The sequence below is a fragment of the Pecten maximus genome, chromosome 3 (assembly GCF_902652985.1).
Source record: "Pecten maximus chromosome 3, xPecMax1.1, whole genome shotgun sequence".
NCBI lineage: Eukaryota > Metazoa > Mollusca > Bivalvia > Pectinida > Pectinidae > Pecten > Pecten maximus.
In genome coordinates, this window is record NC_047017.1 from 21730917 (window position 1) to 21755859 (window position 24943).

Consider the following 24943-nt stretch of genomic DNA (forward strand, 5'->3'; position numbering starts at 1 on the left):
CAGATACATGCTCAATGTCTTGGTGGACTATGTATCATTCGCTGCAATTTCGTGAAGAGCTCGTAACTTGTTAGAATTTAAATAATTCTCTCATCTATTTGTCTTTTATGACAACAGGATAGGTTAAAATCAATTTCAGTTAGGGCGTTTCGCTGACCAGAGAACACACTATGTTCTATACATGTTTGATAACGCAATGATTTCCAAGATAATCTGATTAGTGTATCCCAGAACATTCATTTTAGTATCTTTAAGACTTTCTATATTTCTCTACATGGGAAAGGTATTTAGTGGGTGTATGGGCAAAGGAGAGTCAAATTTCTAAAATACCATTATCACTACGTAGGGGCCTTAGAGTGCATATGTTTTGTATCAATACTGCATAACGTAGACAATTATTGTGCTTGGTGTTTGCGTGGGTTATCGGTAGCGTGGCTACACCATCTAAAGACTCTGCCAAATAGCAATAATGGTTCATCTTAAGTAACTAGACCATATCTATTAGTTTTAATTTTCACACATAGGCCATGCCGATTAGTTTTAATTAATGGATACAATCATTTGCAATTTTGTTTTAATCAAAATGTCTTGTCGGCCACATGGTTACCGCGGGCTGGTGGCAGACAGAAGATTGCTTCAATAACATGCATCGCGAAGCAGCTAATAGTACACATGGTCAGGATTAGGGCCATACAAATTATCAATAAATCCAATGAGCATTGCTAATTGGTCTTTACTAGAATGTCGCTTTTTACAGTCACATAACATTATACATAATCGGGGCCTAAATCCATAGTCTATATAAGCACAATATACATAATCAGGGGCTACACCATGGTTTATACAGTCACCATATACATAATCGTGGCTAAGTCCCTGGGGGCTTAAAACGTAACAACAAAAGAGGCATTATCTAAATAGCATATATTTGAAGGACCTTGAATGGGTCCGTATATTTGAAACAGTACAAATGCTCATGCACGGAATCTGTGCTCAAACCATCTTTCTATGAAATCATTTAAATCATAAAATAAAACTTAAAAAAAAAAAAAACTAAAATCGAAAATAATATCTCATTGAAATCTTTTCCTAAATTTCTTCACATCATTGAAAAAATATTAATTCAGATATCAACTATAACACCAAAACATTGGAGTCTGAAAACAAAAAGTGTATTTGAGCACGAGTACGTTTTCATGCGAACGGACCCTGATGTATCAATCTACCCCGATTTAATTTGAAAAAGAAACAGGACGAACACACTCGATGTCAACCCTAGATTCTATAGCAATTACTCCTGATAGAAATGATTTAAAATGTCAACAATAAGCTTAAACCAAGCTTTCAACGACACAAAGGGTGTTATTCTGAATATACGGCAGAAATAGATGACATGTTTGATTAATACAGTTGTAGACGGCAGTATTTATGGTAATGTAGAGTTATGTTAAACGCCACCGTTAGGAACCCTTGTATAAGTTATATATTTTCCAATCCAGAAAATCCTGATAATTATTCAAAAGACCGAGTAAGAGCTATGCTGTTCTTTTGGTACAAAGTACTTCTAAATCTTGACTGATTTTTGGCAGGCAAGCTACTTTACGTTGGCGATACCATAGCCCGAGTTTCCCCTGGCCCTGACACCATTGGTGGAAACTCGAGCTAGGATACCATAGTAAATCAGACGTTTGTTTCTTAATGACACGTACTGTAGCTTAGGTATAGTTTTGTTTTATTTAGATTTTTAAAAAGAGCTTTACGAAATACGACCTCCATCACTTGTACCGACCCTTGGAAGTTGACAATGCTTTGGCCTATCGTAATAGAGGCTCTAATACGTTCCCTATTATTACCCAAAGCCCCTTGTCTCGGATTATGTAGAGGTCTCGCAGAGGTCATAACAATGTTCCACCACTTTCTACACCAAACTGATGGCTATCATTACAACGTCTCCTCTGGGTTACTTAACACCCTAAATTCCTTTCGTTTCCTAGGCTAATGAGCTTCCCATGTTCAGTGGAGTTGTATGGCCGTACCGAATACAAGCGGTACTTCTCTCAGGCATGCAACCGATACCAACAAACAATACATGTAGTAGAGTGATATCAGTGGATAATCCTGTATTTTATCAAAAGTATTGGTTATTTCAATGATTAATTAATTGCAATTTAGCAAGGTTTCCAAAAAATGACGTCACCTAAGCTATGACGTTATGTGTGCAATTCCACCGTTAACTTCAATACTTTTTTGTCGGCAAGATGGTAAAGTATGTTCGATGTTCTACTTAATCAACTGAATGTATGCTGCAAACTGATGAGTTTCAAGTCAATAAACGTTTGAGTTTGAGTTTCCAGTCGGCACACGTTACAGATTGAATTTCAAGTCGACACACGTTACAGATTGAGTTTCAAGTCAACATACGTTACAGATTGAGTTTCATATCAACGTACATTAAATATTGAGCTTCAAGTTCACACACGTTACAGATTGAGTTTCAAGTCAACATACGTTACAGATTGAGTTTCATATCAACGTACATTAAATATTGAGCTTCAAGTTCACACACGTTACAGATTGAGTTTCAAGTCAACAAACATCAGATATCGAGTTTCAAGTCCACAGATGTCACAGATTGAGTTTCAGGTCAAAACATGTCAGAAATAGGGTTTTAAACCAACACATAAAACAGATTGAGTTTCAAGTTACAAACTTTCAAGACAGCACTCATTAGTGATTGGGTTTCAATTCAACACCCGTTTGATATAAGTTTCAAGTTAATGCACATTACAAATTGAGTTTCAAGTCAACACAAGTTACAGATTTAGTTCGAAAAACAAACACAAATAAGATGAGTATCAAGCTAACACACCTTAGAGTTTGGTACTGGACTTGTATGAAAATTAACACGACTTAGAAAATGAGTTTAAAGTTTACACAAATCAGAAATATGTTTCAAGTTAAAACAAACAAAATTCTCTAAAGACAATATTGGCTGGAAATTGAACTTAAAGGCAACACCAAGCTGAGATTGAGATTTAGCTACACAGATTAGAAATTGTGTTTTAAGCTTGTTGGGAACACAGATCCAGCTGAGCACCTGTGTACCTACTATGACCATGTAACATTAAATTTATGTAAATTTACTTGTACACATAAACATTAAAATACATAAAACACTGATGTAATACAATTTACTTGTTTCCTTGCTGATGTATGAAGGCTAGTAACACTCCTCTTTGCACATTATATATGAACATGCATAAGCAACAACTCTTATTTGGAGATACAAGTATATACATTTAATAGCTCTGAAAATCTCCTTCACACAACATCAGAATTTGTCACCCATATACACACAATGGGAGTATCTCACTTTACACACACAATCAGAATTTGTCACCTTTATATACAACATCAGAATCTCTCACTTTACACACATAATCAGAATCTCTCACTCTACACACAACATCAGAATCTCTCACCTTTACATACATCAGAATCCCTTACCCTTATATGTAACATCAGAATCACTCACTTTATACACACAACATCAAAATCTCTCACCCTTACACACATCAGAATCTGTCATCTTACACCCATCAGAATCTCTTACTCTAACACACAGCATCAGAATCTCTCAACATTATATGTAACATCAGAATCTCTCACTTTACACACAACATCAGAATCCCTTGTCTTACACATATCAGAATTTCTTACTCTAACCCACAGCATTAGAATCTCTCAACCTTACACACAGCATCATAATTTCTCATCCTTATACATAACATCATAATCTCTCACCCTTACACACATCATAATCTCTCAACCTTACAAACAACATCAGAATCTCTCACCCTTACACAAAACATCAGAATCTCTTAACTTTAGATGCAATATCAGAATCTCTTACCCTTACACACAACATCAGATTCTCTCAACCTTACACACAACATCAGAATCTCTCAACTTACACACAACATCAGTTTATATCAAAATAGCAGATTCACATGTATATATTTATACATGGCACAGAAGCTACATGTGGAATCTGTGCTGCTAACAAGTTCTGTCCATCATTATCGTGAAAATATGTGAACTGTCAAAAAAGTAGGAAAGAAGAAATGATATTTACTTTTTATTTTCATTCCACTCAGCATTACATAATGAACACAGCATGTTCTACACAACATAGGGTACATTACTCTTCAAATTATCTCCGATCATGCATATCAGTGTTATGTATGTGAGGTATTAAAATGGGACTGATATTACCTACAGGCTGTCAAAAACCATAACACACATAGCAGGCTCCTACTCACAAACTGTGTCCTATCAAACAGACACATGCATTTATATCTCAGACAACTGTCGGCCTCTCCCTAAAAAAACAATGTGTCTTTCAGATTCTATCATTATCCAGGTTTTTGTGCATTTGCTGTGATGTTTTTTATGTATGAAGAAAAACACACCTTGAGAAGGATGTCTGTAGATAACAGAGGCATCAAAATGGATGGCAGTCTGGAAACAATATAGAACCTGTAGATGTTTATTTCATAATTAATTTGACATGTGGAGAAGACAAACAAGATGTACACATATCTGTAGACAACAAAGATGTCAAATATGTTGACAATGAAGGAATCAATTGTATCTATAGGCCTAGAGAGGCAAATATATGTATGTCATTGTCTATAGAACTTCTAATGAATACGTCTCCAAACTTCATAATGTATGGATGTCTAGACCTCAGAATACTTTTATGGATGTGTGTAGACCTCATAATGTATGGATGTGTGCAGACCTCATAATGTATGGATGTGTGCAGACCTCATAATGTATGGATGTGTGTAGACCTCATAATGTATGGATGTGTGTAGACCTCATAGTGTATGGATGTGTGTAGACCTCATAATGTATGGATGTGTGCAGACCTCATAAGGTATGGATGTGTGTAGATGTCACAATGTATGGATGTGTGCAGACTTCATAATGTATGGTTGTCTAGACCTCATAATGTATGGATGTGTGCAGACCTCATAATGTATGGATGTGTGCAGACCTCATAATGTACGGATGTGTGCAGACCTCATAATGTATTGATGTGTGTAGACCTCATAATGTATGGATGTGTGCAGACCTCATAATGTATGGATGTGTGCAGATGTATAGACTTGAGGAAGAAATAGAAAGCCTCCGGGCGCAAGTTTGGGCCATGAAGAAAGTTGTAAAAGGTCTCAAAAACTCGTCTGTTGCAGATGCAGAAGCAGATGCAGAACTGGATGTGATTGTTAATCAGTCAGCTAGCCCTCGAATGCCATAGGATTGATTGCACGGAAACTATACAGCACCAACAAACTAATAATTAATTCAGTTACGGGAAAAAGAACATCAAAATGTTCATCAGGAGGTCAAAGACCAGCAATTGACCAATGTAAACTTAACAAACTTGAAGGATTACTGGTAAAGAAATGGCAGAACTTAAAGCGAAAGGAAATCTTGTTATCACTATTTCTCAGAAAATATTTAAGGGATCTTTCTCAAATTTAATATGTAAGTTCCCCTTGGTCCCTTGTTGTGCATATTGTGACCGAACGGAAAACAACATGGCAGAGAGGCGACCATCTTGGATTTTGTCAATTATGCAGACCTCATAATGTATGGATGTGTGTAGGCTTCATGATAAGGATTCTCATCTATCGGGGTTACTTTCCTTTATTTCATTTTGTCAGTGTACCACAATGAGGTGCACACACATTGAAATGTACATATGATCCTGAAAACATCACAGGATTACGCAGAGGATGGTAAAGCAATAGCTTGACAGCTAATATGGTCAGAGAATGCATGATGTATGGGTATCTGTAGACATTGCAATGTATGGATTTCTGCAGACCTCTAGATGTATGGATGTCTTCCAGCCTCATGATGGATGAATTCTGTGCGCCTCCAGATGTATGGATGTCTTCGAGCCTCATGATGGATGAATGTCTGTGCGCCTCCAGATGTATGGATGTCTTCGAGCCTCATGATGGATGAATGTCTGTGCGCCTCCAGATGTATGGATGTCTGCTGGCCTCCAGATGTATGGATGTCTGTAGACATTGTAATGTATGGATGTCTGTAGACATTGTAATGTATGGATGTCTGCGGGCCTCATGATGTATGGATGTCTGTAGACATTGTAATGTATGGATGTCTGTAGACATTGTAATGTATGGATGTGTGCGGGCCTCATGATGTATGGATGTGTGCGGGCCTCATGATGTATAGATGTGTGCGGGCCTCATGATGTCTTCAGACCCGATATCAAACTAATGAAATAATGTCTTTCCTGATCATCGGATTATCACTGATAAATGTCTAAATTGTCATTCATGGGCCTATAAATGACAGGCCCTGAAGGTCATGTGAACTCTGAAGTGTGATGGAATCCTGAAGATGACACCATCCTGTGAACATCTGTCTTCCACACAAGTATTTACTATTCATTACAACATGCTCCATCATACAACTCACTTACACTATCACACACAAACAGATGGCATGATGCTTTCACACGCAATTTACAACTGTTGAGATAACTTTCTAAAACTGATCAAAAGATATCTTATCATGGCATACAGCAATTCACACTTAAAATTTGGTAAAAAAAGAAACTGAAGATCTACTCATCTCCACAACAGGTGTCCTTGTACAGGAACTATTTCATTAAGGTTGCAAGTTTTACAGATTTGATAAACTGATTAACAATTATACAATACACTTGCTTCCCTTGTTATTACCAACACTTTAAGAAATTTATTTGAAGGCAAAAATAACTGTACCATGTAACATAACTTTAATTCAAAATAATCAGGCATTAATTATACTGGTTACATATATCTAATCCATGCAACAAGATCCAAAATTCACATGAATCATCATAACATACAGCCTTCCATCATTATCGCCCCAAGTCAGCTGCTTTATATCCAGTGAAACCTGTTTACACGCTCTCGTGCAGTTGATAGAAACAGTTGAAAATAAACGCTGCATGTTTCACATTTTCTAGATATTTTTTATCTTGTTCAATCAAGATGGAGAGGTATATAAATAGTTTATGTGTATCACAGATCTAACATTCTCCGGACCACTGACGTAGATGCTATTCCTCGACAGTCTTCCTTGATGGTCCTTTTTACCTCGAACACGTAAGTCTATGTTCTGGTCCGTCGTTACTGGTTAGAGTTCTTCTCTCTGAAACACATGAAATACAGGATTAATAGAGGCTGAGGAAACAGACACCAGTGTACAGCAGAACACCCATGGAATCTCATACTATAGGTAGGGGGTGGGGGATATTACATGTGCATGAAGGGTAGGGGGTGGGGATAAGGTGTACATCAAGGGTAAGTGTTGGAGATTATGTGTGCATCAACGGTAGGGGGCTGGGGATTACGTGTGCATCAAAAGGTAGTGAGTGGGGATCAGGTGTGCATTAAGGTGAGGGGTTGGAGATCAGGTTTGCATTAAGGTGAGGGGTTGGAGATCAGGTGTGCATTAAGGTGAGGGGTTGGAGATCAGGTGTACATTAAGGTGAGGGGTTGGAGATCAGGTGTGCATTAAGGTTAGGGGTTGGAGATCAGGTGTGCATTAAGGTGAGGGGTTGGAGATCAGGTGTACATTAAGGTGAGGGGTTGGAGATCAGGTGTACATTAAGGTGAGGGGTTGGAGATCAGGTGTGCATTAAGGTTAGGGGTTGGAGATCAGGTGTACATTAAGGTGAGGGGTTGGAGATCAGGTGTACATTAAGGTGAGGGGTTGGAGATCAGGTGTACATTAAGGTGAGGGGTTGGAGATCAGATGTGCATTAAGGTGAGGGGTTGGAGATCAGGTGTGCATTGAGGTTAGGGGTTGGAGATCAGGTGTGCATTAAGTGTACGGGATGGGGATTATATGTGCATCAAGGGTAGTGCGTGGAAATCAGGTGTGCATCAAGGGGTTGGGTTGGAAGATAAGGCATGCATCAAGTGGAGATTAGGTGTGCATCAAGGCTAGGCATTGGAGGAATAGGTGTGCATCAAGGGTTGTTGGTCGGAGATTAGGTGTGCATCAAAGGTAGAGGTGGGAATTACATGTGCATCTAGTGAAGAAGGTAGGGGAGGTAGGGGGAATAGGGGTAGATAGGGGGAGGTATGGGGGAGGTAGGGGAGGTAGGGGAGAGGTAGGGGTAGGTATGGGAGAGGTAGGGGGAGGTATGGGGGAGGTAGGGGAGGTAGGGGAGAGGTAGGGGGAGGTATGGGGGAGGTAGGGGAGGTAGGGGGGAGGTAGGGGAGAGGTAGGGGAGGTTTGGGGTAGGTAGGGGAGGAAGGGGGAGGTAGGGGGTAGGTAGGGGTAGGGGTAGGTAGGGGTAGATAGGGGGGGTAGGTAGGGGTAGGTTGGGGGTAGGTAGGGGTAGGTAGGGGAGGTAGGGGGGTAGGGGGGAGGGGAGGTGGGTAGGTGGGGGTAGGTTGGGGAGGGAGGGAAGTTGGGTAGGTTGGGGGATAGGTAGAGTAGTAGGGGAGGTTGGGTGGGGTAGGGTAGGTGTGGAGTAGGTAGGGGAGGTAGTAGTAGGGGTAGTTAGGGAGGTTGGGGTGTTGGGGGTAGTAAGGGGAGTAGGGGGGAGGTAGGGGTAGGTAGGGGGTATGTAGGGGGGAGGTAGGGGTAGGTAGGGGGTAGGTAGGGTAGGTAGGTTAGTGGTAGGGGTAGGTAGGGGTTAGTGGTAGGAGTAGGTAGGGGGTAGACCAACCCAGGTGACATTTAGGGGAAAAACATTCTTTTGTGGTTGAACCAATTGTATAGTGCATTATACACACACATCCACTGAGACACAGACATAATCACTCCATACTTTATTTTTATCACACTACACAAGCTAAGTACCTGATGCTCATTATAAACAGTATCAAGTTCTATGTCCCCAGTCATGACTAATGTAATAGTCAGGAAGGTCGTTGGCCGCACAAGCCATTTAAAACAAGTGGTTTTACTATACGTAACCTCTAATCTGAGCAGCTAAGTGTGTACAAATCTCTATCATAGATAGCCCTGTCTGTAATTTGACAATAAAATGAAAGAATACACTCAATATCATAATATTCAATGCTTACTTTTTCATATTGTTAGCCGTGTTTGTAATTGACAATAAAACAAACGGATAACTAATTATTTTGATACTCAATAATTATTTTCATATTTTTATTTCTAAACTTGTTCAAAAGATGTTAAGATCTATTTATTACATTTTTACCAGTGAAATATCGAAAATTATTCATTCTATAAAAGTGATATTTTCTTTTTCTGATTTGACCTATCAAAACACTGCTTACAAATGACATTGGGGAAAATTAAAAGCAGATCCAGTAGATTTTTTTATCAAATGTAATAAACAGATTCTCTAACAGTATCTTCAATAATACCAAACACTTTTCACTTGTGTGGCTAATATTTTGATAATTTTCACTGCTGCAGACTCGTGAAAAATATCAAAATGTTAGCCCACTCATGAAATATATTTGATATAAATGAAGACACTGTTAGATATCCTCTATATCTTTTTCCTTATCTACATATCAAAAGCTTGCCCAAATATGGCTATATATACCACATTTCACAGGGAAAGTTGTACTAGAATTGATGGATGTTTGACCTCCACAAGGACGTTTACCCATTATTGTTACCTATCTGTAACACAGGCAGCCGAGTGAGTAATTATGCTGAATTATTATCATGAGTAGAATAATTCTGTATTGAGATAGTGAGAGTGCACTACAAACTTGTCACATACTCATACGTACCTGTCAACAGGTATGAATTTTAATGGATATTTCTCTGTGGTAGGAATAAAAATCATTATACATATACAATGAATTCTAAGGAAAGCACCACACATTGCAACAAGAGTATAATGTAATCTTTATGACTTTATCAATAGTGTTTAAACCACACCATAGGAAGTAAACACTTTAGGTTATACAGTACAAATTATTGTACATTCTCCCACCTGATCATGTCAAGTCTATATTTAGCTATGATGTATCGTTTGGACATTGAAATCTATATCCACGGCTTTAGAACACTTGTTACTGTAGTGAAATGATACATAGTGTTACCCTGTTGAAATACCTGGTCACTTTCTTGTCACCGCATTCATACACTTTATACATTATAGTGTTACCATACTGAAATATCTGGTCACTAATTTGACACACAGTTTACTGCATTGAAATATCTGGTCACTGGCTTAATTATAATGTCTCTTGACTTGGTACAGTGGATTATAGTTTGACCCTACTGAAATATCTGGTCACAAACCTGTATCTCTATTGATATGCAGTGTATATATAGTGTTACCCTCCTGAACTATCTGGTCACCAACTTTTCTTTTGATAGAGTGTATAGCTATGATCTACTTAAATATCTGGTCACTAACCTGTGTCTATATTGAAACACAATGTATAGTGTTACCCTCCTGCATTATCTTGTCACTAACTTTCCCTAATTTGACACATAATTTAAAGTGTTCCCTACAGATGTATCTGGGCACTGACCTTGCTGTACAGAGGCTATGGTCATACTAGGAGTTGTAACACGAACACCAACCCTACCTTGTAAACATTATACAGAGAGAATTAATGTCACATCTTCTGTAATCTACCGACATCAAGTACTACCGAAATCTTCCTTCTATCCTGAGCATGGACTCCCTATGTGTTCCTGCCTCGCATTCGTGATCAACATCTGTCTCATCACCACAGCGAGGGAGAAACTTACACCAATATACCGTCTTGTCAATCAATTATCAATGTTCTTCAAAAATACCAATAAAATATTGCTGTAATTCTCCTCAATGATCGTTTAATTGCAGTATCACTGGTGAAACTGTTATTGTTGTAGAGAGAAAGTTCTTGTCTTGTCTGATGTTGATTATTGTTACAGGCTTGCTGTCCCTGAAGTTTGTTAGATGATAACAGTGTAGAGGAAGTGTGCCAAGAGAGAGAGTGTACCTCGGCAGCTAACAAGAACAGAGGAAGACTGCCAGGACAGCGTAGTTTGTCAGTAACTGTCAAAGGCTATCCTATCAAACATCTGCTACACAAACTGTCACACACCAAGTCCAGTAACACCTCTACTGTCCCAGCACACATAAAACATTTCTGTATTGAATTAACTACAACAAAATCAACACTATTCGGTCCTCAATGGATTTTATGCCATGGTAACCAAAATAATGAGGTTCAAATCTCAGGATCAGATGGCAATCGTGTTTTTATCTGTGACCGGGATTCTGTCGTATTTTCTCACCCCTGTGATGGGTTATGAATTTTAGTCTGTATAACATCAAAATTTAAAAAAGGAGTAGACCATACATGCTACAACTATAAATGAATTCTTTTGATTATATAACCCGAGGTTTCCATTCATTTTTATGTCATTTCCTGCTGAAAGAAATCATTAAGAACAATTTTTTGAATCCATTCAAACGGATATTTTATTTATGGTACATTCATTTGAAGCTGACTAGACTGACATTAATAGCGGAAGCTTCCAACGGATGAAATGGAAATTACAAAAGCCCTATTTAAAATGGCGCAATGGCAGAATTAATATAAATCTGGCTCTGAATAGAGACCTATCCCTCCCAGTCAGGAGCAGTCTTACAAAGAGTAATGAGTCATAATCAGCCATCGATAGTTCTATTTCACAGGTAAGATTGATTACAGGTGTGTACACCTTGACCATACACCTGTACACAGAGATTAGAGATTTGTTTACAGTTTTACCTATTATTTTTTAAACAACAAATGAGTAGCCCTATCATCAGCCTGGTCTACTTACCTGTGAGATAGGGATGAGGTACCGACCCAGCATGACTACAGAGAAATGGCAGTAAATAACACGGACCAGGTAAAATGATGGACCAGGTGAAATGGAAAGGTACATATACATGTAACTTGGTCATAGACTGACCCCTCTGACATCATCACAAGAGACCATCTGGTCAAATACTAGACCTATCAACACTAAGCACATCTTCACAGTTTCATTAACATTGTAACATTGGCCTGATCTGATCTTATAAAGTTTGTTCAAACATAACCTGTGACAGATCAATTGAATGGACACCATAATAGGACACTAAGTTGGATAGCTATCGGACCCTTTAAAGTGATGGGGATATCAGAGACCTCTGAAGGAACATATTCCTGCCTAGTGCCCATGAAGACAGGAATCAGCCCTGTTCCACATGGTATTCCATGAAGACAGGAATCAGCCCTGTCCCACATGGTATTCCATGAAGACAGGAATCAGCCCTGTCCCACATGGTATTCCACGAAGACAGGAATCAGCCCTGTCCCACATGGTGTTCCATGAAGACAGGAATCAGCCCTGTCCCACATGGTGTTCCATGAAGACAGGAATCAGCCCTGTCCCACATGGTATTCCAAGGCTCTACCAACTGTACCAAAGAAGCGTGCTCCGTCAGCTGAGTAGTGGTGACCATACAGTAAAACCATATACCTATTTACAACCCTGTGTGGGAAAAAACAGCTTAACCCCTAGTAGACTGGCGCCTTTCTCTAGAATATTAAAATCATAAATAAAGTTGAGCTTTTTGATATTGGTGTCTATATCATGTCTGATCCTAAGTTTCAAACTTGGGGAGATAATCAAGCATAAGAATTAAGCTGGACAATTATTTTCGAAACCTTAGGAGGTATACTTATTATTTTTTTCCAATGCAGGATTATAATGTATTGTAGACTGGCTAACAATACATTTTATTCCTGCATTGGAAAAAAATAATTAGTATACCCCTGGAGGGACAAATGGGGTATCAGCGTCCCAGAAAAGGAGCTATGATCAAGTTCGGCTACATAGCAGGGATGGGATAGATGGTGGAAAAGATGGAGACACATACCACTAAGCCCTGAAATGACATCCGGAAGCCGAGGACCTAGCATAACTGACAGCATGTCCTGTTAATAGGATGGACAACCCTCTCTTTAAAGGTTAATCTGTCATGCTATCTACTACAGGGACAAATACATGGTATCTTAATGTTCACAGGTTAAAAGGGTGAGGCTCAGAATATTTTACACGTGATTAAGACTATATAGTATTCTGATGTATGGTGTTCATCTGTCTGTACCACGCAAAATGATTTACTCCGTTTTGAGTTTAGATTAAGTTTAAGAAACCTTTGTGTAAGCATTTGTCAAATATTTGGTTACCTGGAGTTATGCGGTAACTGACAAGGGAGGAAAGAATAATAGTTTCCTTTGAAAGGCTACTGTTATCAGCTTAGCTATAGTCCTTGGTCCACACCACATACTGGATGTGTAACTGAGACATCACCGAACCTAACCTTATACCAGGTATCTATAGAAAATCCACACAAGCTTTACCTAGTACATATACTATAAACCTTAATTCACCATATATATATATATTTGGACTCAATGGAAACATGGAGTTATCTATCAATTAAAGTGAGATTATGCCAGAGGGAATGTACTGGATAAGTTTTCTATATATACAACACCAGCTGGACAGGTGTCCTGATCTCTACTCCAAGGTCTGTGAATATCCTCTCTGGCTACAGGTAGTTCAGACCTGGTGACATTTATCAAACTGGCCCGTTCTATGAAGGTGGACTGTTTCTTGTTTACATGTAATTGCTATACCTTGCCACTGAGGGAGATGAAAGAACATAGAACAAGAGATCCCAGAGGGATCTTGGCGCCCACCATTGAATGATCTTTATAGGTTCCATGTCAGATTGATCTTTTCTCTACTTTTCCCTTCCTCTAAGTGTTACTAATCTGTGTAAATTCAGAAACAGCCCTCTAGTACTTTTCAAACAAGGGGAACCTATATATAAAATTTAAGATTTAGCAATAATGGCTGTCTGTCGGCCATGTTGTTTTCGGATTGGTCCCAAAATGCAACACCAGGACCAAGGGGAACCTACATATGAAATTTGAGAAAGATCCCTTCAGTACCTTCTGTAAAATAGCAATAACAAACTTCAATTGTCAAAATACAAGATGGCTGCCTGTCGGCCAGTTTGTTTTCTGACTGGTCTCAAAATCCAATATGCATAACTAGGCACAGAGGGCAACCTACAAATGAAATTTCAGAAAGATCCCTTCAGTACTTTCTGAGAAATAGCGATAACAAAATTCAATTGTCAAAATCCAAGATGGCTGGCTTTTGGCCATGTTGTTTTCCTATTGGTCCCAAGATGCAATATGCAGAACTACAGACCAAGGGGAACTTACAAAAAAGTTTGAGAACGATCCCTTCAGTACTTTCTGAAAAATAGCGATAACCAACTTCAATTGTAACAAGAGATCCCAGAGGGATCTTGGCGCCCACCATTGAATGTTCTTTATAGGTTCCATGTCAGATTGATCTTTTCTCTACTTTTCTCTTCTTCTAAGTCTTACTAATCTGTGTAAACTCAGAAGAAACCTCTAGTACTTTTCAAACAAGGGAAACCTATATATAAAATTTAAGATTTAGGCACCAAGGGGAACCTATATATATGGAATTTGAGAAAGATTCCTTCAGTGCTTTCTGAGAAATAGTGATAACAAACTTCAATTGTCAAAATCCAAGATGGCTGCTTGTCGGCCATGTTGTTTTCCGATTGGTCTCAAAATGCAATATGCATAACTAGGCACCTGGGGGAACCTACATATGAAATTTCAGGAAGATCCCTTCATTAGTTTCTTAGTAATAGTGATAACCAGTTTCAATTTTCGAAATCCAAGATGGCTGCCTGTCGGCCATGTTGTTTTCTGATTGGTCTCAAAATGCAATATGCATAACAAGGCACCAAGGGGAACCTACATATGAAATTGGAGAAAGATCCAATCAGAACTTTCTCAGAAATAGCGATAACAAACTTCTATGGTCAAAATCCAAGATGGCTGCCTGTCGGCCATGTTGTTTTCCGATCAGTCCCAAAATGCGATATGCATTACTAGGCACCAAGGGGAACCTACATATGAAATTTGAGGAAGATCCCTTCAGTACTTTCTCAGAAATGGCAATAACAAACTTTAATGGTCAAAATCCAAGATGGCTGCCTGTCGGCCATGTTGTTTTCCGATTGTTCTCAAAATGCTATATGCATAACTAAGCACCAAGGGGAACCTACATAACAAATATGAAAAAGATCCCTTTAGTACTTTCACAGAAATAGCGATAACAAACTTCAATTGTCAAAATCCAAGATGGCTGCCTGTCGGCCATGTTGTTTTCAGATCGGTCTCAAAATGCAATATGCATAACTAGGCACTAAGGGGAACCTACATATGAAATTTGAGAAAGATCCCTTCTGTGCTTTTTGAGAAATAGCGATAACAATCTTCAATTGTCAAAATCCAAGATGGCTGCCTGTCGGCCATGTTGTTTTCCGATTGGTCTCCAAATGCAATATGCATAACTAGGCACCAAGGGGAACCTACATATGAAATTTGAGAAAGATCCCTTCAGTACTTTCTTAGAAATAGCGATAACAAACTTCAATGGTCAAAATCCAAGATGGCTGCCTGTCGGCCATGTTGTTTTCCGATCGGTCCCAAAATGCAATATGCATAACTAGGCACCAAGGGAAACCTACATATGAAATTTGAGAAAGATCCCTTCAGTACTTTCTCAGAAATAGCGATAACAAACTTCAATGGTCAAAATCCAAGATGGCTGCCCGTCGGCCATGTTGTTTTCCGATCGGTCCCAAAATGCAATATGCATAACTAGGCACCAAGGGAAACCCTCATATCAAATTTGAGAAAGATCCCTTCAGTACTTTCTTAGAAATAGCGATAACAAACTTCAATTGTCAAAATCCAAGATGGCTGCCTGTCGGCCATGTTGTTTTCCGATCGGTCCCAAAACGCAATATGCATAACTAGGCACCAAGGGAAACCAACATATGAAATTTGAGAAAGATCCCTTCAGCTCTTTCTCAGAAATAGCGATAACAAACTTCAATGGTCAAAATCCAAGATGGCTGCCTGTCGGCCATTTTGTTTTCCGATCGGTCCCAAAATGCAATATGCATAACTAGGCACCAAGGGGAACCTACATATGAAATTTGAGAAAGATCCCTTCAGTCCTTTCTGAGGATTAGCGATAACAAGAATTGTTTACGGACGGACGGACGGACGGACGGACGGACGGACGGACGGACGGAGGGAGGGACGGACGGACGGACGGACGACGGACCACGGACGCAGGGCGATTTGAATAGCCCACCATCTGATGATGGTGGGCTAAAAATCCAAGATTGCTGCCTGTCGGCCATGTTGTTTTCCGATTGGTCTCAAAATGCAATATGCATAACTAGGCACCGAGAGGAACCTACATATGAAATTTGAGAAAGATCCCTTCAGTACCTTCTGTAAAATAGCAATAACAAACTTCAATTGTCAAAATACAAGATGGCTGCCTGTCGGCCAGTTTGTTTTCTGACTGGTCTCAAAATCCAATATGCATAACTAGGCACAGAGGGCAACCTACAAATGAAATTTCAGAAAGATCCCTTCAGTACTTTCTGAGAAATAGCGATAACAAAATTCAATTGTCAAAATCCAAGATGGCTGGCTTTTGGCCATGTTGTTTTCCTATTGGTCCCAAGATGCAATATGCAGAACTACAGACCAAGGGGAACTTACAAAAAAGTTTGAGAACGATCCCTTCAGTACTTTCTGAAAAATAGCGATAACCAACTTCAATTGTAAAAATCCAAGATTGCTGCCTGTCGGCCATGTTGTTTTCCGATTGGTCTCAAAATGCAATATGCATAACTAGGCACCGAGAGGAACCTACATATGAAATTTGAGAAAGATCCCTTCATTACTTTCTGAGAAATAGCGATAACAAACTTCAATTGTCAAAATCCAAGATGGCTGCCTGTCGGCCATGTTGTTTTCCGATAGGTCTCAAATTGTTTTATGCATAACTAGGCACAAAGGGGAACCTACATATGAAATTTGAGAAAGATCTCTTCAGTACATTCTGAGAAATAGCGATAACAAACTTCAATTGTCAAAATCCAAGATGGCTGCCTGTCGGCCATGTTGTTTTCCAATAGGTCTCAAAATGCTTTATGCATAACTAGGCACCAAGGGGAACCTACATATGAAATTTGAGAAAGATCTCGTCAGTGCATTCTGAGAAATAGCGATAACAAACTTCAATTGTCAAAATCCAAGATGGCTGCCTGTCGGCCATGTTCTTTTCTGATTGGTCTCAAAATCCAATATGCATAACTTGGCACCAAGGGGAACCTACATATGAAATTTGAGAAAGATCCCTTAAATACTTTCTGAGAAATAACGATAACAAACTTCAATTGTCAAAATCCAAGATGGCTGCCTGTCGGCCATGTTGTTTTCCGATAGGTCTCAAAATGCTTTATGCATAACTAGGCACCAAGGGGAACCTCCATATGAAATTTGAGAAAGATCTCGTCAGTGCATTCTGAGAAATAGCGATAACAAACTTCAATTGTCAAAATCCAAGATGGCTGCCTGTCGGCCATGTTGTTTTCCGATTGGTCTCAAAATGCAATATGCATAACTAGGCACCAAGGGGAACTTACATATGAAATTTGAGAAAGATCCCTTCAGTACTTTCTGAGAAATAGCGATAACAAGAATTGTTTACGGACGGACGGACGGACGGACGGACGGAGGGACGGACGGACGGACGGAGGGACGGACGACGGACCACGGACGCAGGGCGATTTGAATAGCCCACCATCTGATGATGGTGGGCTAAAAAACCACATAACAGCTCCCCTGGTAAATATGTAATGCTGTAGGGTCCATAGAAGATGGTACATATCTCATTTTCACACACAACACTAGGGAAATATGTCTATACTACAGCTGACACATTTCCCTGACAATATGACATTGCAAAAACCTATGCTTACTGAGAAAAGGCTTTTTATATTTGAAATGTCGAAGAAAAACAAAAGGGAAAACAAATTTTCTGTAATTAGTATACAAGTGCAATAAATAAAACTTTACTGAACTTTGCTTAGTTAATAATTAACTTAACTGGTAACATGTATTGAGTGCTGTTCAGGTACACACAGGCCGATGGATGTTCTCATTAGCAATGAAGTGGAGCTATTTAAACACTGGCACAGTACCATGCCAATACACCATCACACCTTAGCAACCAGGCATCATGCTAAAAAGGCTGCAGGCACCATTGCAGGTGTATACATATTCCATGTCCATGTGGTGAACATATCAATATTATAAATGAATACAGAAAAGAAATAAGGACCAAGCCCATGTTTTATCAAAATTCCTTAACTTCAAATTTTCCCAGAAAGCTTTATTGGAAGTAAGAAAGATAAACCTTAACTCAGGTTTTATCCCTTAAATCCAACATGGAACATTTTAAGTTAAGGAATTTCTTTAAATTAAGTTGATGAATCTGACAGGGGTCTGATCTATTACAAGGGGCTGGTTCGGACTTGATCACCTGGTAATCTAGGATTCAAGGAATCAAAGGTACTGACAGGATCGTTAGTAATTAACTAATTAATAATTATATAACTAACTGATTGACTAACCAGATATTTTGTACAGAAACACATGTTTCCCTTTTATAACCAGTAAGCATTTTTACTTTGCACTATTTCACTTATGACCTGAAGGTCACATGACCTTATTTCACAGTGCACTGCATACATTTTGCAAGGTGATACAGGTATAATTGAAGTTTCATCAAAATATCTTCAGTATTGTAAAATTTACTGCTAAGACAAGATTTTGCTTAAAATTCTATTTGTCCTCTGACGTAACTAGAAATTTTATCACCATGATCTTATGACATTGGACTGTGACTGATTCAATTATACATGTACTTGAAGTTTCTCTTTAGCTGTTCAAAAATTACAGTGAAAATATTTCAATTATTTGATCTTTGATGAATTTTCTGGAAGCAATGGTCACATAGACATCAATCTTGTAGTTTAACTGCACATCATAAGTTTTGTGATGGATGCAGCTATTCTTCAAAACATTTTCCCATTGAATGTACATCCTAAAAATATTTCACTTTAAACATTTTTGACTTATGACACACAGATTCAGAATGTCCAATTACAGAATAATTACATAAATAGATAATTGCTACAACATAACTTTCTTAAAGCTTAGATATGCATTTTAACTTAAGGGCCTTGTAAAATGGCCATCCTTCAGACATCAGAAATTAGATTTCAATAATTTCATCTTGAAACAGGCTTTAAAGCATATCAGAACATCTAAATGACTCTTATGATTTTGAAAGCTTTTTGTACAGACACGGCTGTACTTCTAAGATGTTGGTAAGAGATTACAATTAAAAGAACAGTATATACATAACGCGAAACAGAAGTCCACTTCACCAAGTTCTTATAACTTAATTAAGATGTTATTTTTACCTGGGAGAACACCTTCAGAACTCATTAGATGAAAGCTGGCCTACAGAGGGATGGCTAAAGGAGATTATTTGTTAAACATTTAAAGCATGCCCGGACCTATATATAAGAGATTATCTATGCGTGTTATACATTTATAGCATGCATAAATCTATATGTTCATGAGAGATCAAGGAACCTCGGAATGATTACAAGACTAGTTGTACAAAGAAAGATAATGTTGATGTCTCAAGTGTGCAAATCAAAACAATATTCTAGAGTTTCTGATCTTGTCACCAGGACCTTTACTGGGTGTGGCCCTTTCATAATCCATTACATGTTTAATCATGATATCAAGGCAATTTTACCCACTATTACAGGTTCTAGAAGCTGGAATATAATTGTGATTTAACATACTGCTCACCTCTTCAGTCAGAAGCATGGCATTACTATGATCAGAATAGGGCAGAGAAGACACAAGGTCACACAGTCTGCCCTGTACAGGTTAAAAGTGTACAAATCCGGTCAGTATCACAGGTATCTATTCCTGGTATCTAGAAAGCTTGTTGATATGGAGCTCTTTTAAAACGAGACACATATTACAGTAAGGTAGCATATTGCAAAACATAAGCACATGGTTAAAGACTTATATGAAGCTCTCTAGTAAAGGAAATGTATATATATATATATTACAGTTTTGTTTTGGTTTTGGTTTTATTTGTTTAACGCCCTATCAACAGGTAAGGTCATTCAAGGACAGCCTCCCGTGCATGCGATATGCATGCGTGTGGCGAGTGCCTGTGTCCTTGTAGGCTGCGGTATATAGATACCAAGCATACTGTGTTAAATCACAGTAAGCTAAGGTGGCATACAGCCTTAAGTAACATAAACATTCATATACAGACTATAGTCTGTACTGAAACGTTTATTAGTGTGAAGCTCTTGTGGAAAAGGAGATTCAAATCATAGTAAGGTAGCATACAGCCTTAAGTAACATATACATTTACATATATACAGACCATAGTCTGTACTGAAACATTAATTAGTGTGAAGCTCTCCTGGAAAAAGAGATTCAAATCATAGTAAGGTAGCACACAGCCTTAAGTAATACATACAGGTCTGGGTCTGTACTGGAAGGTTTTTTAAAGCATGGAGCTCTCTTGGAAAAGAGATTTGAATCAGTGTATGGTGGCATACAGCCCTAAGTAAAACATACCGGGCCATTATCAGGCAGGTTTGTTAGTGTAAGGTCAGTGGTGTGGTATATAAGTAGATACACCATGTGTATCATATATTGTTTATTAATAGAACATTCAGAGATAAGAAGCCCCAAACTACCAGAATTTTTATTTGTGTTTATCTGTACAAGCAATTTAGTAGAGTAACTCAATCAAATAGCTGATGTGGACAGAAAAATACTGTGCAATACTTATCAAGGCCACATCCAACCAAGTGTGGCAGGAACATAACCTGATACCAATGTTACTACAATATGATCAATCTGAGTAACCTCTGTGTATTAACCCAAGGGTCAGCCTGGTGATTCACTCAGATATATCAGAATTACCCAACACACTAGATACAATATCACAACACTAAAGCATTAACACTGACAAAGGAATTTAAAAATCTAAACTTCAATACCAATCCAACTGGTCTACAGAAGTATAATGGTTACAGGTCGGCTGTCTCAACAGTTTACAACTAATACTTTTTTCCTGAATTACGAGCTAATTATAGTCGAATGTAGGTTAGACTGAGGTGACGATGCAGATTCCCGATGCAGATTCCCGTACTTCAGCTCTACAGTACAATCAAACCAATGTGAAACGTAATTCTCAGTAAAAGAAATTCTTTAAAAAAAAAGGAACATATGACACCATTTAAAACATTAAACTAATGGTCTATCTTTCACCAATCTGATCTTGTCAATAGTAAAGTAATTCAGTGTGCAGATGTCTGCATTCTGTAGAATTTATATACACAAGTGTCACAGTTCTGTAGACATATTGTCCATGTCAGCCAGAGTCAGGATTTGACATCATTTCCTTTGAATAAAACATGATAAGTCAGTTTTTATCTCTGATATAACACTGTCCCATATTCCATACAGCATAATAAATTAGTTTATGGTAGGCTTGCTATATTTGTTAAACAAGCATACTGAGTATCGCTAAAGCAATATGTACATGTCCCCTACCGGATCCTCGACAGCTATAACACTGTAATGATCGATTTATAACGAAACTTGGTTCTAAAAATAGTAGCAGTGACCTTGACCTGAACCCAACAACCTTGACGGTGAAACTTGCCTCAGAGATATTTTATGGTCCCTTGTCAATGTGTGAAGTTTGATAAAAATCCAACTGACAGAGCCCTCACAAGGATTTTCAAAAAATAGTAACGATGACCTTGACATGAAACCAACAACCCTGAAAGTGAAATTTGAGATATGAAGCTGCTAAAGCACAGACAAACTTTGGTGTTACATACATATGTTAGTGCATCACGACTGATGGAGAGGAAATCTATTTATACAAAATATCACTGACTGACGTATGTGTGCTATTGTGTTTAATTATAAACATGGATATATATTTAAAACCATGTACATATATGCAGTTTCTAAAGTGTCAATGCTCAGTTTGAAAATGCCTCTTTGTTGAATAAGTTTAAATCAATTAAAACCTAAAATTGATGTAACATGAAGCATAATGGGTTTTTGCTGTAGTCAAATTTAGTTTTGTGTAATTCTGTAAACACAGTGGTAAATAAAGTGTCTGGTTTATTTTATAGCTGTGTGCTGATCAATGTATGTACAAGGTTTGTAAGGAGTTTAGACAATGCCTGGGACACTGCCGTGGTTACAAACCCAGCCCACTGTCTTCACTACAGACAAAAGGATAATTCAAGCATGTAATTCAAATTTTTAATTAGCTTAAAACGCTAATGCAATTGTTCTGTTCCAATTGGTTGTGCATGTATTTAAAAAATTTGAAATGTACTACAATATGAAGACTTCAGAAAAAAATACATTTATATAATGAGGACCTAAGGGCTGTTATAATTACTGATAGTCACTATCAGGGCTGTGTGATTCATATAGTCCATCTGTCAGCAAGCTGCTTCACATAGTAGGATTCACAACACCCACACCACTGGATACTCACTACGCAACTCTAGACAATGAGTGTGTCACATCACCCACACCACTGGATACTCACTAACACAACTCTAGATAGTGAGTCTGTCACATCACCCACACCACTGGATACTCACTAACACAGCTCCAGATAATGAGTCTGTCACATCACCCACACCACTGGATACTCACTACACAACTCTAGATAGTGAGTCTGTCACATCACCCACACCACTGGATACTCACTACACAACTCTAGATAGTGAGTCTGTCATATCATCCACACCACTGGATACTCACTAACACAACTCTAGATAATGAGTCTGTCACATCACCCACACCACTGGATACTCACTAACACAACTCTAGATAGTGAGTCTGTCACATCATCCACACCACTGGATACTCACTAACACAACTCTAGACAGTGAGTCTGTCACATCATCCACACCACTGGATACTCACTAACACAACTCTAGATAATGTGTCTGTCACATCACCCACACCACTGGATACTCACTAAGACAACTCAAGATAATGAGTCTGTCACATCACCCACACCACTGGATACTCACTAACACAACTCTAGACAGTGAGTCTGTCACATCACCCACACCACTGGATACTCACTAACACAACTCTAGATAGTGAGTCTGTCACATCACCCACACCACTGGATACTCACTAACACAACTCTAGATAATGAGTCTGTCATATCATCCACACCACTGGATACTCACTAACACAACTCTAGACAATGAGTGTGTCACATCACCCACACCACTGGATACTCACTAACACAACTCTAGATAGTGAGTCTGTCATATCATCCACACCACTGGATACTCACTAACACAACTCTAGACAATGAGTGTGTCACATCACCCACACCACATGATACTTACTAACACAGCTCTAGACAATGAGTCTGCCATATCATCCACACCACTGGATACTCACTAACACAACTCTAGATAATGAGTCTGTCACATCACCCACATCACATGATATCTACTAATAGAGTTCAAAACAACTTCCTGAGAAGTGTTTTTGGTTATTATTATGTGACAGACTTTCATCTGAGGTTGAACCAGTCTGATTCTCATCTGACTGAGCTATCACCACCCTCATTGTTCAAAGGATTTTTTTTCTGTTATCATGAATGATGGATGAGCTTTGCAACACAAAAGTAATTGGTATTGTACCTGGTTGACCACTGGCTGCTTTGGTAAATTTGGAGGAGGGATTGTAATGGTCAGATATTCAAAAACCTACTGTCTTATCTGTCCATAGAAACCAGAAGATAACTATATTTCAAGCTTTGATAACAATACAGTCAAAATTATCAATAAAGGCCACTGAAGAGAAAGTAACCTTTATAGGCAGATGGCCTTTATATAGAGGTTCCTTTATAGACAGGTGGCCTTTATATAGAGGTTCCTAACTCCTGAAGTATGTTACAATGAGATATATATCTATAGACAAGTTTTGGCTATGAATAGGTGGAGTTACGGAGCGGCTTGATAATTTATTTTCACTCTTACCAAATAATTATTTTAATATTTTTTTTTTATTAACAGCCATATCATTAGATTGTCAGATTTTAGGTTATGACATACCGTAACTAATGTTGAAGGACGATGAGCTATGGTTTTTTAATCCTGACTGGTAGCAGTAGTTAGAAATCTATGGGTAATTCAGAAATATGAGGATATGATAATGATCTACCCTCGAGGGTACAGTGTAAAATAACCTAGCAGGATAATGGCAGGTACAAGCTGAGGAGAACACAGATTCAATATCTAGCTGAATCAAAACACATCTGCTAAATCATGTTTGGCTGTTCTTTGTGGAGGTACTGTGCCTGATGCAAAATCACTTAAATTTGTATGGACAAACAACAAAACTGTTTAATGCTGGACCACCTAGAGTAAAATCAGGCAGGTGTCAAGCATCATTAATCTGGAGTTCTGGACAGTAACCCTACATTTGAGTGAAATATTTCATTTACTCAGAAATAATGTTCTTTGTGTCTTTATCTATCTAAGCCTTTTTCCATTGTTGGGTACCTGGTAGTCCGGATAACAACATTCACCCTACTTTTTAAAGGACTGTAATTTCCCTGAAGTTTGTAAGGTATATCATTGAGGTCAGGCACCCCGTACTCTTTATCCTTAAAAATTTAGTCCCAGACGATACAATAATGTGAATGAGGTCAGTCAACTTAAAGGAAATCTTTGCAGTGATATTTTTTGCCCAGTTTTACAGATGAAAACAGACTGTTTCGCCTGGCTAAAAAGTCTGTTATTTTCTCAAAATGAAGAAAAATCATGAATATCTTC

General features: G+C 38.4%; 1 long non-coding RNA gene across 1 annotated transcript in view; it reads right to left on the minus strand.

Annotated features, from left to right (window-relative positions):
- Positions 1–4125: 4125 nt before the first annotated feature.
- LOC117323559 overlaps positions 4126–24943 on the minus strand; it is a 34834-nt gene continuing 14016 nt past the window's right edge. The window contains exons 3-4 of the long non-coding RNA XR_004531765.1: positions 5011–7239; positions 4126–4934 (exon numbers count right to left, since the gene is read on the minus strand). This is a non-coding gene — a long non-coding RNA (uncharacterized LOC117323559). The remainder of the gene's footprint in view (positions 4935–5010; positions 7240–24943) is intronic.